The 15114-nt window shown below is 41.7% G+C and overlaps 1 protein-coding gene across 2 annotated transcripts in view; it reads left to right on the top strand.

Moving 5' to 3' along the window:
* Positions 1 to 15114, top strand: part of LOC117765158 (tumor necrosis factor receptor superfamily member 14-like) — a 111997-nt gene that overhangs the window by 86922 nt on the left and 9961 nt on the right. The gene's annotated exons all lie outside the window — the stretch shown is intronic.

Genomic DNA, 15114 nt, shown 5'->3' with positions numbered 1-15114 from the left:
AACGCCAAAATCATACAATGCCAAAATTATTTTACATTTCACAATCAACATGTAAATAAGAAAAAAGTCAAGGCTTGATGTATAGTGTGTAAATATAAAGTATTAAAGGTCACACCTATTTAATTGTCTTCCAACTATTTTTGTCCAATCATGTTTGAGTGATCAATCAGTCAATCACATTTTATTTGTATAGCCCATATTCACAAATCCCAATTTTTCTCATAGGGTTTTAACAAGGTGTGACATCCTCTGCCCTTAACCCTCAGAAGAGTAAGGAAAAACTACTAAAAAAAACCCTTTTAACAGGGTAAAAAGAAAGTAGAAACCTCAGAGAGAGCCACATGTGAGGGATCCCTCTCCCAGGACGGACAGAAGTGCAATAGATGCAACGTGTAGTGGAGAACATCAGAAAGATAAGGGTATTTACAGCATTGATTAGAATAAACATTTTGTAGCATAATGGAAGGTCAATGAATTGATGGATTATTGTCAGTAATGGTAGAGTATCTGAGTAGGAATATTGTATATCAAGCAGTCTTGTTGTAATCATAGTCCACGGTCAGCAGCCACCATGATCAGGATCCACCATCACGATCGGATGCCAACATAGTCCACAATCATGATCCACTGCCGCCATCATGATCCACCATCAGCTGCCACCTCGATCGTGGTCCACCACCACTATCAGATTTTAACACGATACAGGATCTGCCATAATTATCACGATCTGCCAGCAGGATGGAGGATCACATCTGTAGTAAAACTTTGGCCTTGTCTACTGTATTGTGGGTATTTTTTGAATGGATATTGTCCTCCATTAATAAAAAATCTTGTTCTTTCTGGTGCATGCTCGTTACACAAAGTAACAGTGGGCATTTGTGAAGTAAGCTGTGGTCATCGTTCCCCAAATGCTGTATCACATTTTTGAAAATCCTCACTTTGGAAGGCGTTTGTAAACATTTCTACGTTAGTGACTTAAAACTCTATTTGCATAAGGACGAGCAGCCCCAGGGGAAAATTTTGTTTTGCAAAATATCCACATTAGTGTGGACAAGACGCTAGTTTAATGGGCCTGCAGCGGCCCAGGCACATTCAAGTCTGCAGTGTGTGAATATTTTTTGTTGTCCATTGTTCCACCACTAATAGTGAATGATCTTTTCACATTGTTGTTGACTCCTTGAAGAGGGGAATTTCTCTATCTTTGCTAAACTTAAACAAAATGACTCAATCTTGACATTTTCTGTGTGTGTTTGCTTTCAGGGATATGTTGATCACAGACCTGGCTCCCACTGTAACCTTTGTGGAGTTGTGTGAGGAGGTGAGAACGATATGCAGTGTTGCCAAGCAGCAGCCCATCACACTCAAGTGGATCGATGATGAAGGTGGGTATGCCTCATATTCACACACTGTACATCATTCTGTCTCGTCCTCAGGGTATCTTCTGTGTGTTTTCCTACCACTGCTGAACTCTGACTAAAACATACAGCATGGTGGTCAGTCTGAAGCCGCTGGTGTGAATTGAAATGCTCATTTCCAACTGTCCACTATACTTGTTGCTTCCAAGACCAACAATGATGTTGTGCTCAAATACATGGCAGCAAGAGCAGTCACATAGGAAGTGTTTCTGTTTGTTTGTTTTTTTTTGTTGCAAAATGTATTTTCTCATTTCCGTCAGATATACATAAGTCAATCAAACAATCAAATTGTATTTGTATTGCTCATATTCACAAATCAAAATAAGTCTCATAAGTGGAGTGAGGAAAATTACAACAGGAGTGAGGAAAATTACCCCAAAAACAGCAACTTTTAACTGGAAAATAAACTGTAGAAACCTCAGAGATACATGTGATGGATCCCTCTCCCAAAACGGGCAGAAGTGAAATAGATGCTGCAAGTAACAGATCACATCAACAAATTAACAATATTCATGAGAAGAGACAGTGTCTAAGATAAAGTTTGACAGAGATGAAGGGAGCAGTAATGACAATTGCAAAGGTATAGGTATTGCCAATACTGGTATATTGAGTAGGTATATTGTCAATCTAGGGTTAGGGTTAACCCTAAACAATCTAGTTGTAATCATAAACCACGGTCAGCTGCCACCAGGATCCATGATCATGATCCATGATGTGACCTGGATCCTGGATAAGGGAGTATCACCTAGCATAAAGAAAGGACTTATGTGGCCCATATAACATCAGATAACACCAACAGTTTAAAGAATCCCCTAAATCCCAAAGTTACATCATCAAAAGTCTTGTTTAGCTTAGCTTAGCTTGAACAGGGTTGTATTTCATAGAGGCTTGTAGAGCACCTACCTCTGTCAAAGGCCCAATTTTGTTAATGTTTAAGAAAGTGTTGAAACATTTTTTGTCAGCGTACAACAGCTGAAAAAAGCCTTGATGAAACCACATCTAAATAAACTAGATCTGGATTTGTATTTTGGTCTGAAACAAAATGCACAAACACATTGTTTTTCATCAAGAGCCATGAATAATTTTTTGACAAATCATGGAAAATGTGCTTTATCTCACACTTTTAAAGAAGTGTGAGATAAAGCACATTTTGCAATAAAGGGCTTGTCGATGGATCTCCAGATCTTTGTGCAACCTAATGGTGCAGCCAACCTCCACAGGGCAAGCTATTGCTTTCCAGCCACTGTTGTGCCATAATGCATCAAACGTGATACCATAAAATGGTGTGCCTTTCGGCATTCAATAAATTTGGTTATCAAAATAAAATATTAAATATTAATATTTTATTATTAATATTAAATAATAACTTTAATTGATTAAAGTTACCTCGGGGCACCACCCTTCAAAGGAAGGGAAAAGATAGCCAATTTATTGATTGATCATAGATTAAGGTTCTAACTACAAATTTGGAACTCTGATTAACAATTAAATTAATAACTATAACCAAAATTACCATATAGATAGTTAGCTAAGTTGAAAGATATGGGGTTCTTGACAGTGTAGAGGTTGGCGAAATTCACTTATGCAACATTAATGAAAAAACATTTGTGAAAGAAAAACATTTATTATGAATATAATAAAGTATAAAAACACAAATTACTAACGGTCTAATTGCTAAACAAAGATAGGTATGTGTGTATACATGTGTGTGTGTCTGTGTGAGTCAGCGTGCTTTCAAGATGGTCGCTGGCCAAAGAGATAACACCCTTCCCCCACCTATTGGAATTGTTTACGACCTGTAGAGATAATGAGGTGAAGAGTTATGCGTGCGTCTGTGTGTGTGCCAAATTAGAGGAAGTTACTAGATTGGATGCAACGAAAGACTGTGAAGAGCATAACAGACTAACATTACTTTCTCAATAACTTGTACCCAAAATATCACAACACCACAAATCAAACTTATAAACCTCACACAGAATCGAATAAACAGTCTTGCTTAGCCTAGTATAATTATTAAGCCCAGTTGTGTTACCAGTCCGTGGAAAGGGGAAAAAGGAAGTTGCTGTGCAGTTCGCAGTTTGGTGTCGTCTTGCTGGTTTCTGTTGAGTTCAGTTCAGTTGCTGGCTGAAGTTTGCAAGCAGGACATCGAGTCGCTGCTAGGACGTTGGTAGAGCTTGGAGGGCGAGGAGGTTTCCTTGGTGAGATGAGCTGGAAGCTGCACCTTTGTGCTCCTCTCGAAGAGTTGGATGGGAAGAGAAGATGTGAGCTGGGGAAGAGGCTCGACAGCCTTCCCTCCTATAGAAGGATTGTAGGAAGAGGCAGAAGAGGCTCGACCACCTTCTCTCCTTGGAGGGAGTGTAGAAAGAGACAGAGGCAGGAACTGGCTCGACAGCCTTCTCTCCTTGGAGGGAGTTTAGAAAGAGACTCGACAGCCTTCTCCCCGTTGAGGGAGTTTAGAAAGAGAGAGAAGAAGCTGGAGAACCTAGCTTATATTGGCCCGGTGACCTCACAGGTCATGGGGTCCAGAGTGACCAATGGGAGTTGAAACCTGTGTCCCTGGGGGGGTTTCCACCCCTCTGTGTGAAGTTGATGCCCTCTGGGACATTGAGTTCCTTGCTCTGGTTTTTAATGGCCCCTGGGAGACGGAGTCCTGGAGGGACATGCTGCTTCAGGCTTTGATGGCACATGTAGGCCGAAGTGTGGTTTCACAAAGAACCATGGCCCAACATCCCCCCTTCGTTCTCAGGATCGCACCTGACGTGGGTTCCTGAGGGCGAACTTGAACATGTTTAGTCCAAAGCTGGAAAAGTCAATTGTCAGTTCATTTGGATTGTCACATCTGGGCATTTGTGTATACTATCTAGTTTGGCTAAGCAAGATTCAAATTAGACAAATAATTCAGATTACAATGACAGTACAATATGAATAACCTGTGCTCTTCACTAGGTTAGGGAGAAAAAGGAAGAAATAAGACATTGTAAATTGTAAGATAAGATGCAGAGAGAGTGGCACGTACAATGATAAGGTCATTTTTGGAATGTCCAAGAGTTTTGTTCACTCCTTGGATCCTACACAATGTAGTACTCAGTCTGATCTGTTAGACTTAACAATTTTAATCTTCAGCAGGTTTTCCTGCGGAAGGTTGTCATAATTTTTCAAAGTCTCAAAATCCAAATGACTGTATCATTGTTTCTGTAATAATATGCTAATGTCCTAACATGTGTGGTATGGACTTTATTAGTATGAAATGGAAAGTAGTCGATCCAAACATATTTACAAAGTTGGCAGTGGTATATAAGTTTAATCAGAATTTAGGTTTTGAAGTTTGCTGCTGTTGCTGACAAAACAGTTTTCCTATTAACTGCAAGAAACTTAACACCTACTGTCAGTACAGGGGTTAACTGTGTTGGTTATGGCCGTGAGAAGCGAGCTCTGGATCGCCTGTGTCGTGGCTCAGGGCCGTAACGCTCTGGGGAGCCAGAGTCCAGGAGGACGTCAGAGGCGCTGTCACTGTGTGCTCGGTCGTAACCATGTTTTAAACTGTACTCAGAGATGCTGTCGTCATCTTCTGAGCAGTGGTAAGTTGTCTGGGCCAGAATTTCGGAGTATGGTTTCCTACAGCTTCTACTGTGGGAATGCCTATCTCTGGGAAGTGGGTGGACATGGCGGATACGCTCTGTGTCCCTACGCTGCCTGTTGTCACCCCCCTTCGTTTTGTTTTGAGGGTGACGTTTTGAGGCAGCGGATGAATTTGGCACCGTGCTGTTTGTTTTGACGGGCTCGGTTGCACCTACTGTAGCCTTGAAAGTGATAACAGTTTCCCAAGCCACCTGTGTCATCTTCCTGATCTGCTGCATTGAAGGTTTTCCTTGCTGTGTCATCAGTACAACATGTGTGCGTATACATGGATGTAAGTTACGTAAGAACATGGACTTGAAGGTGGGATTTTCTTCTAGGCGTGGTGCGTTCTTTCCCTGAAAATAAACATGCCTCAAACGTCGAAAATAATCTTTGGGATTTTCGCGACGTGAATGTTTAATTTGGGATGCTGTAACAATGGATGTTATCTCGTCAGCAGTAGAAGAGAATTCCTCAACTAGTGCTTGACGGAGCTCTGTGTAGTTACTTGTGACACTGGAAGGAAGTGACTGAATTAACTTGTGAACAGCTGTAGAGCTGGTTTTTAACACGAGTCTAACCTTCTCTCTTTCTGTTGCATTTGGCACATCACTTAAGCTGAGATCTAGTTCTCTAAAGTAATTATCAATATTGTTATCACAATTGTCTGGATCAATTGTTCAATATCTTTAGCTAGAAACTCAAGCAAATCAAAGCGCGGACACTGTGAGGTCCGGGCACGTGCATCACCTGCTGCAGGTCTCTCTGGTTGAGGGGGAGGTGCTAAAACATCTTGAAATGTTGAAGTCCCCCCTTTGGAGAGTTGTGCACGGAAAAATGTGTCATGCATCAGTGGATGAGAAGAATATGAGGCACCATGTGTTCTTGAGGGTAAACTACATATGTCATCAATGTCAGTGTCAGAGTCAGAGAGATGGGAAGTTAGGAAGCTGTTACCTCTTCCTGTCAGTGGAGGATCAGGAGGTGATTTAATTCCCAAAGACTTCGGGTCGGATGGGATTCTGTCCCATCTTGGGAGTGAAGAGGGAGTTAACCGTACACTATCGGAGGAGTGTGAATCGGAATAACCAGAATCGCATTGGTTCAAAAACTGATGTGAGGCCGGGCCTTCTAATCTAAGTTTTAACAGTTCCTCCTTGTGTGAAATGAGATCTGACTCTGCTGAGTGCAGGTCCTCTAAGTAGTGCAGGGCTTTCTTACTAGCAGTTTGAACCTCCTGGAAAAGAAAAGCATTTTGCGCTCTTAGGGCATTTACCTCCTGTTCTACAGCTGCTTTGCTCTGACAGGCAAGGTTGATTTGCCTGTGGAAATTTAGAATCATGGATCTCAACAATGGACCCTTTGATGCTGTTTGTGCATCACACCTGTCGTTAAGTAGAGAATCTATTTCTTTATTACACTCACTGAAGTTCAACTTGCTGATGAATTCAGGATAGCCAGGGGTCAGGCTCTGTGCTAGGGAAGAAACAAATTGTTCTACACAGGGGTTCTCCATTGTTGGTTCTGAAATTGAAAATTAGATTTACAAGTTTATAAATCAAAAAGCAGTGTGGTTGGCTTTGGTGTTGCACTGGCAGACACCTTGTAGTGTGGATTTGATTGTACACTAGCCTAACCAAAACTATGGTGGGTTAAACAGTTCACCAAACTTTTAATCACTAACTGATATGCAGGGCAGTAACAGTTAGGGGTTCTATAAATTCACAGGGCTGGAAGCACGCTGTGGCTCTTTCTCAGGTTCTCTTATCCAACTTGGGCTGATATGCTTGGCAGTAACAGCCAGGTACAAGCTCTGTTACATAGGGCCGGTGGCGCGCTATGTCATAATTCAAAAGCACTTAACAGTTACAGGAAATTTCACAGCTTGACCAGTTAACATTGAATATGTGATATTCAAATGTTAAAAGAAATTCTTAAAATTTCAACAACGAATATTCAACTGGAGTTATTAGCAACGATAGCAATCTTTTAGCGTAACACTATGAGGACCTAAAATGGTAGTTATGAATAATTAATTATTAATAAACATTTAATTTATGAATAAATTAAATTTCACCACAATGCACTTGTTTGTAAATACGGTTGAATGTCTACTCCGGTGGCAGACTAGTGGAATTGAATTCAAACCTTTGGCTTGACTGAAAATTCAAAATTCCACTTATTTCTAGCGTTGGCCAAAAATGAAAAGAAATTAATATTGCATAATCATGAATTTTTCAACTGTACTCTCCCTCACGCGGGGGCACCATTTATGTTAGCCAAAAATGGAAGAGGAAAAAACAATTAATGTTGCATAATTATGAATTTTTGCCAACTGTACTCTGCCCACCCAGGGACGCCATTAATGTTGGAAAAAATTATTAAAAATAAAAATTACTAATTGCTAATTAAATAACAACAATTAATGTGTGTATACATGTGTGTGTGTCTGTGTGAGTCAGCGTGTTGTCAAGATGGTCGCTGGCCAAAGAGATAACACCCTTCCCCCACCTATTGGAATGTTTACGACCTGTAGAGATAATGAGGTGAAGAGTTATGCGTGTGTCTGTGTGTGTGCCAAATTAGAGGAAGTTACTAGATTGGATGCAACGAAAGACTGTGAAGAGCATAACAGACTAACATTACTTTCTCAATAACTTGTACCCAAAATATCACAACACCACAAATCAAACTTATAAACCTCACACAGAATCGAATAAACAGTCTTGCTTAGCCTAGTATAATTATTAAGCCCAGTTGTGTTACCAGTCCGTGGAAAGGGGAAAAAGGAAGTTGCTGTGCAGTTCGCAGTTTTGTGTCGTCTTGCTGGTTTCTGTTGAGTTCAGTTCAGTTGCTGGCTGAAGTTTGCAAGCAGGACATCGAGTCGCTGCTAGGACATTGGTAGAGCTTGGAGGGCGAGGAGGTTTCCTTGGTGAGATGAGCTGGAAGCTGCACCTTTGTGCTCCTCTCGAAGAGTTGGATGGGAAGAGAAGATGTGAGCTGGAGAAGAGGCTCGACAGCCTTCCCTCCTGTAGAAGGATTGTAGGAAGAGACAGAAGAGGCTCCAGAGCCTTCCCTCCTGTAGAAAGATTGTAGGAAGAGGCAGAAGAGGCTCGACCACCTTCTCTCCTTGGAGGGAGTGTAGAAAGAGACAGAGGCAGGAACTGGCTCGACAGCCTTCTCTCCTTGGAGGGAGTTTAGAAAGAGACTCGACAGCCTTCTCCCCGTTGAGGGAGTTTAGAAAGAGAGAGAAGAAGCTGGAGAACCTAGCTTATATTGGCCCGGTGACCTCACAGGTCATGGGGTCCAGAGTGACCAATGTGAGTTGAAACCTGTGTCCCTGGGGGGGGGGTTTCCACCCCTCTGTGTGAAGTTGATGCCCTCTGGGACATTGAGTTCCTTGCTCTGGTTTTTAATGGCCCCTGGGAGACGGAGTCCTGGAGGGACATGCTGCTTCAGGCTTTGATGGCACATGTAGGCCGAAGTGTGGTTTCACACAAAACCATGGCCCAACACCACATTGCTGTGCCTCAAATGCAAGGTCTGCATACCACAGCCTTTTCCTCTCATTTGCTTCATCAACATTATCCACCTAGGGTACTGTCAATTCTAAAAAGTAAACGATGCACAGGGTATTAGACCAGATTATCAGGTCAGGTCTTAGGGTGGTAGTGACAATATGTGATGGGACTGTAAGTCGCTGGCCCACATCCACCAGCATCTCCCAGTCTCGGACTTGCTCCAACTGACCACTACTGGCCAGTGGAGGAGGCCCTCTCTTTCCCTGTTCCCTCTCGCGGATAAATGTTGTCCTTTAAACTGCATTCGATGTTTTGGATGGCAAGGCATTGGTAGCAGTTCACTTAGTTTCTAGTGTTGCTGCAAGGCATTATCTGGTTGTGTATCAACGTATACCTACCTTAGGAGATACTTATTTTACAACCCATGAGGAGGTGCCTGACCCTAGCGTAATAATGTTAGTTAGTTGTCTCTATATGAATCCATTCATGACACAAAATGACTCGAGTGAAACTGATCTGACTTAAATGATCTGATTATTTTACAACCGTAGACCATACAACAATTGACAGTCTGAAATAAAAGATATCAAACTGAACAAATTTAACTTTTAACATTCTTTAGTTTTCAACATGATTCTAAGCTGACTTCATGTTATCATTTGATGCAGTGTTAACCTTTAAACTCTGATGTTGGACAACATACTGCAAATGTGAAGAGGAAAAATCGGACATTAGCTTTAGAGAACAAACTAATTCAGATTAAATCCTGTAATTCCACAGGCAGACACTGGTTATTTCGTTGATTTACATTCACAAAAAGAGCCAATGAAATACATTGTTTATTTACATGGAAACATAACATTTTATAAGTTTTAGATCTTTTTCAGAAAGGCACTTGATCAAATTCTTGTTGCAAATTATCAACAAGATTAAGGAAAATTCTATTTGGTAAAAGGCACATAAAAAAAACAAACACAAAAGACATGGAGGGTGTAAACAAACACGAACAGACCATTTTCAAACTTTGAATCACAGACAAAATGGCAATCACGACTCTATCCCAACAGTGATGAAAAGTTCTATTTCTGATGATGGTTTAAGAACTTCAATGTAAAGTTAAAGGTGCAAGGAGTATTAAAGGGCCCTCGCTCCTTGGATAGATCAGCACATGTAGGTGAAACAATGGATTCTACTTCTAATCTATAAAACTTCTGCTTTGTAAATGGAGAACGAGACGGTGTGTAACATTTCAAGTAGAGTGACAACGGAATGGGCAGAAAGAGACAAAGATACTAGCAATATGAGAAATCATTATTATTCTAACCCAAATGAATTGGCTTTTTGAGGGATTTAACATGCTCAAAAGGTTATGAAACTTTGCTGAAAATTAGAAAGTGGTGAAAATGTACGTATTCTGGAGTCATTTGAAATGGGCGTGGCAAAATGGCTCAACAGCGCCACCTGGAACGCAGCCCCTAGGTTTCCCTTTGACCGATCTTCACAAAAAACGTAGGCCAAGTGTATCGTGACCGGGTCATACAAAAAAGGCTCAAGAAGCATTATGAAAAACGCAACAGGAAGCCCGCCATTTTGCATTTAGTGGCCATTTTGGCCATATTCCACATTTTCACTTTGACGAACTTGTCCCAGGGCTTTCATCTGATCAACTTCAAATTGAGATGAGTGTCAACACAACAAGATGGAGATAAAAACTAACTCAAAGATCGATTTTTCATCACACGGTGTGACCGTGGCGTGGCATCAAAGTTTGATTACACGCCATCAAAACACAAGGTTCTGTATCTCGGACATATTTGGTCCAATCGAGTCCAAACTAGACATGTAAGACAAAAGTCCCGGCCTGATGACATCTACACAGAAATCATGACATAAAATCACAGCGCCCCCTGGTGGCAACAGGAAGTGTCTTGTTTTTTGCATGTCTTACACTTGGAAGTATTCCTCCTCATCCACTAACCGCAACCATATCAAACTGTGTCAAATGGGTCTCAAGACATTGATAATGTAGGCATAAGATTACTGTGACTTTTCGTCAAACACCATAATAGTGGCGTGGCGTTAAATTTCAACAACTCGCCGCGACACACGAAATTGCTGTAACTTCAGTGTTCATGCTTCAGTCTCCCTCAAACTACATTTGTGTATCAACAGCCCCCCCCTGAAAATATTCATATGGTTTTAAGGAATGGGCGTGGCAAAATAATTGACTAGCGCCCCCTAAAGTGCAGCCCCGGCACTACGATTGGCTGACATGTTAAAAAATCGATAGGGACATGTGTCGTTTCATAACAAACAAATAAGTCTCTTGGATAGATATGCTAGACCAAACAGGAAGTCCGCCATTTTGCATTTAGTGGCCATTTTGGCCATATTCCACATTTTTACTTTGACGTACTTGTCCCAGGGCTTTCATCAGATCAACTTCAAATTGAGATGAGTGTCATCACAACAAGATGGAGATAAAAACTAACTCAAAGATCGATGTGTGACCGTGGCGTGGCGTCAAAGTTTGATTACACGCCGTCAAAACACGAGGTTCTGTTTCTCGGACATACATGGTCCAATCGAGTCCAAACTAGACATGTAAGACAAGAGTCCCGGCCTGATGACATCTACACAGAAATGTTGACTTAAAATCACAGCGCCACCTGCTGGCTTCAGGAAGTGACATGTTTTATACTTTGATGAACTGCTCCTGGCTACTTTACAATAAACAGCTCAAAAGAGCTCAGTCAAGTCATTGGACCATGGTCAGAATTGTGACATTTCCTCAAACCGTGTAAACATTGAGGTGCGGTGAAGGATCATCCTTCGCCAAAGGAGACGATGTTGTCATAACTCCACTGTGCATTGTCCTATCACCGCCAAACTTCTGTCTCATGATCAGAGACCAAGCCTGAACAGCTCTGTGTCAATATTTCCTCAGTGTCATAGCGCCACCTACTGATTCGCCATGAAACAGGAAGTACTTTGTGAATCCACTCTGCATTATCCAACCGGCCCCCAAACCCAGAGACCTCGCTCATCAGATTAAACAGACTCAACACTGGTTTGGTTGTTTCTGGAGTGAGATTATTGTAGGAGAACAGTATCCAGCCCAAATACTCATCCTAAAATGAAAAGCTGAGTAGTCTGCATCTGTTAAGGTGGAGCTACACTAGTGCTGCCCATAGTCAGGCTTCTTCTGGGCAGCCCACTCATTAAGGTTTTTGTATTTATTGTTTCTTTAATTCACAACTGCTAGGAAATGTGACTGAAAGTGCAGCCTGTCAGAATTCTGCTGACGCTGATCAATTATGCAGATGGGAAAATGAATGAAACAAAAAGAAAACAAATATCTCTGGGTGAAAAAGTGCTGTCAAAGACAAAGATATCAAAAGTGTTTGTTGTGATAAGAGTCAACAGCGGTGTTGATGTGCTGTAAACCAAACTGTATTGGTGAACCAATGAAGAACCAAAACTGTATTGGTGTGTGTTGGGACAGGGCTGGAGCGATGCTGGGAAAAGAAAGGACTGAAAGCGAGAGTCTTACAAGTGGCGCCGCACGTAAATTTCACACTCTGTATTATTCACAGAGAATCTCTTGCAAGCAAAACACTTGAACCAGAGCTTAAACATATTCTTGACATTGCGATAAAAATGGTCCACTACATAAAAACACGTCCACTCAATATCAGACTTGCTCTTGTGGGGAGATGTGCTGAGCCGCCTGTATGAGCTGCGGGACGAGGTGCGCATATTTCTGATGGAGCATGGATCCCAGCTCGCTGATGTTGTGCCATAATGCATCAAACGTGATACCATAAAATGGTGTGCCTTTCGGCATTCAATAAATTTGGTTATCAAAATAAAATATTAAATATTAATATTTTATTATTAATATTAAATAATAACTTTAATTGATTAAAGTTACCTCGGGCACCACCCTTCAAAGGAAGGGAAAAGATAGCCAATTTATTGATTAAGTCTCATTGATTAAGGTTCTAACTACAAATTTGGAACTCTGATTAACAATTAAATTAATAACTATAACCAAAATTACCATATAGATAGTTAGCTAAGTTGAAAGATATGGGGTTCTTGACAGTGTAGAGGTTGGCGAAATTCACTTATGCAACATTAATAAGAAAACATTTGTGAAAGAAAAACATTTATTATGAATATAATAAAGTATAAAAACACAAATTACTAACGGTATAATTGCTAAACAAAGATAGGTATGTGTGTATACATGTGTGTGTGTCTGTGTGAGTCAGCGTGCTTTCAAGATGGTCGCTGGCCAAAGAGATAACACCCTTCCCCCACCTATTGGAATGTTTACGACCTGTAGAGATAATGAGGTGAAGAGTTATGCGTGTGTCTGTGTCTGTGCCAAATTAGAGGAAGTTACTAGATTGGATGCAACGAAAGACTGTGAAGAGCATAACAGACTAACATTACTTTCTCAATAACTTGTACCCAAAATATCACAACACCACAAATCAAACTTATAAACCTCACACAGAATCGAATAAACAGTCTTGCTTAGCCTAGCATAATTATTAAGCCCAGTTGTGTTACCAGTCCGTGGAAAGGGGAAAAAGGAAGTTGCTGTGCAGTTCGCAGTTTTGTGTCGTCTTGCTGGTTTCGGTTGAGCGGTGTAGCTCAGTTGTTGGCTGAAGTTTGCAAGCAGGACATCGAGTCGCTGCTAGGACGTTGGTAGAGCTTGGAGGGCGAGAAGGTTTCCTTGGTGAGATGAGCTGGAAGCTGCACCTTTGTGCTCCTCTCGAAGAGTTGGATGGGAAGAGAAGATGTGAGCTGGAGAAGAGGCTCCACAGCCTTCCCTCCTGTGGAAGGATCGTAGGAAGAGGCAGAAGAGGCTCAACAGCCTTCTCTCCTTAGAGGGGTTTAGAAAGAGAGAGAGATCCTGGCTCAACAGCCTTCTCTCCTTGGAGGGAGTTTAGAGAGAGATCGAGAAGCTGGAGAACTTAGCTTATATTGGCCCGGTGACCTCACAGGTCATGGGGTCCAGAGTGACCAATGGGAGTTGAAACCTGTGTCCCTGGGGGGGGGTTTCCACCCCTCTGTGTGAAGTTGATGCCCTCTGGGACATTGAGTTCCTTGCTCTGGTTTTTAATGGCCCCTGGGAGACGGAGTCCTGGAGGGACATGCTGCTTCCGGCTTTGATGGCACATGTAGGCCGAAGTGTGGTTTCACACAAAACCATGGCCCAACACTGACCACCTCACTGACCCTGACTGGTTAACAAGGCTGGCGTACTTGTGCGAAAAGACTTTCTCAGCCCTAACATAATTAAAGAATAAATACAGAGCGCAGCTAAACGTGGAGAATGATCTCCGAGTCGCCGTCTCCAAAATAAAGCCGAGAATGGACATGCTCTGCTCCATGCATATTGCCCACCTATAGTGAGTTTAAGAAATTAAAGTAATGTTTAGGCTAAAATAAATAACCCTAAAGTTTTTGCACATGGCAGCAATAAGGTGTCTGCTGCTCGTTTTGCATACAGACGCGCACAGACGCGCACAGACATCACCTGCGCACTTTTTTATACTTACAGCATGTGCTCACTCAGCCCTGCTGTTTATACAGGGAGTTTCCCTGTATTCTGGTTATATTCTATTTCTTAAATTTCTATAAAATAATAGCATGGCTGTAAGGCTGCTGTTCTTTTGTGTTGTATTAATGCCCGTGTTTGCATAGGCCTAATAGTGCGTGTGCGTGGCAGTGCGCAACATTATATACCACATCCAGGGTAGGTGGGGGTCGCCAGTCTCTGGCAAAGTTATTTTGGGGGTCGCGGGCTGAAAAGTTTGGGAACCCCTGAGTTAGTCAACCACCAACATTTTCGTCTCGTTTCGTCTCGTCAACGAAAGTTAAAATAGATTTAGTCATAGTTTTTATTTTCAAAGATCCGTTTTCGTCACGTCTTAGTCTCGTCTTAGTCATGGGAAAAAGGTCGTCAACGAAATTAACACTGCTGTGAGTGCGGTGGCTGGTTGACAGCCTGACACAAGGACTCAGCGGCTCAGAGCCCGTTTATGAAGCTACATGCATCTGAGGCTGCAGAGAACTCCTGCAGCTCTGAGTGTCCAGTTGCTGCACATTCACAGATAAAAGAACATGTTGAGAAAGTATCTTCCTCAGATGCAGAGATCACACTGTGAACAGCTATGAGGGTCAGAGTCTGTCAAACAGTCAGGTTTCTTGTGAAAGAGAGCTGATTATTAATCTCTAATTCGAGATTTTCTTTGATTCTGTTAAAAAAAAAATGTTTTTATGGTTTTGCGAAAATTAAGCAAAAGCGCATTTTGCCAAACTAAGTATTGTAGTATAACCAGCACGAGACACTGGACGTGATTTTGGTGAGAATATACAGAGTGAAGTTATTGACTAGTTTATTAATATCTCTTTTCGGTGTTGCACTTTGCAGACGGTCCCTGCGCACTCGTCCGGCTGTATACTGAAACCACATTTTTAGACGACAAAGGAAATAAATAAAAGAAAATATTAATTCTAGCTTCTATTTAGAATCCACCATT

The sequence above is a fragment of the Hippoglossus hippoglossus genome, chromosome 7 (assembly GCF_009819705.1).
Source record: "Hippoglossus hippoglossus isolate fHipHip1 chromosome 7, fHipHip1.pri, whole genome shotgun sequence".
In the NCBI taxonomy this organism is placed as follows: domain Eukaryota; kingdom Metazoa; phylum Chordata; class Actinopteri; order Pleuronectiformes; family Pleuronectidae; genus Hippoglossus; species Hippoglossus hippoglossus.
Note: the sequence above shows the minus strand (reverse complement) of the source record. Positions and strands in the feature narration are given on the sequence as shown.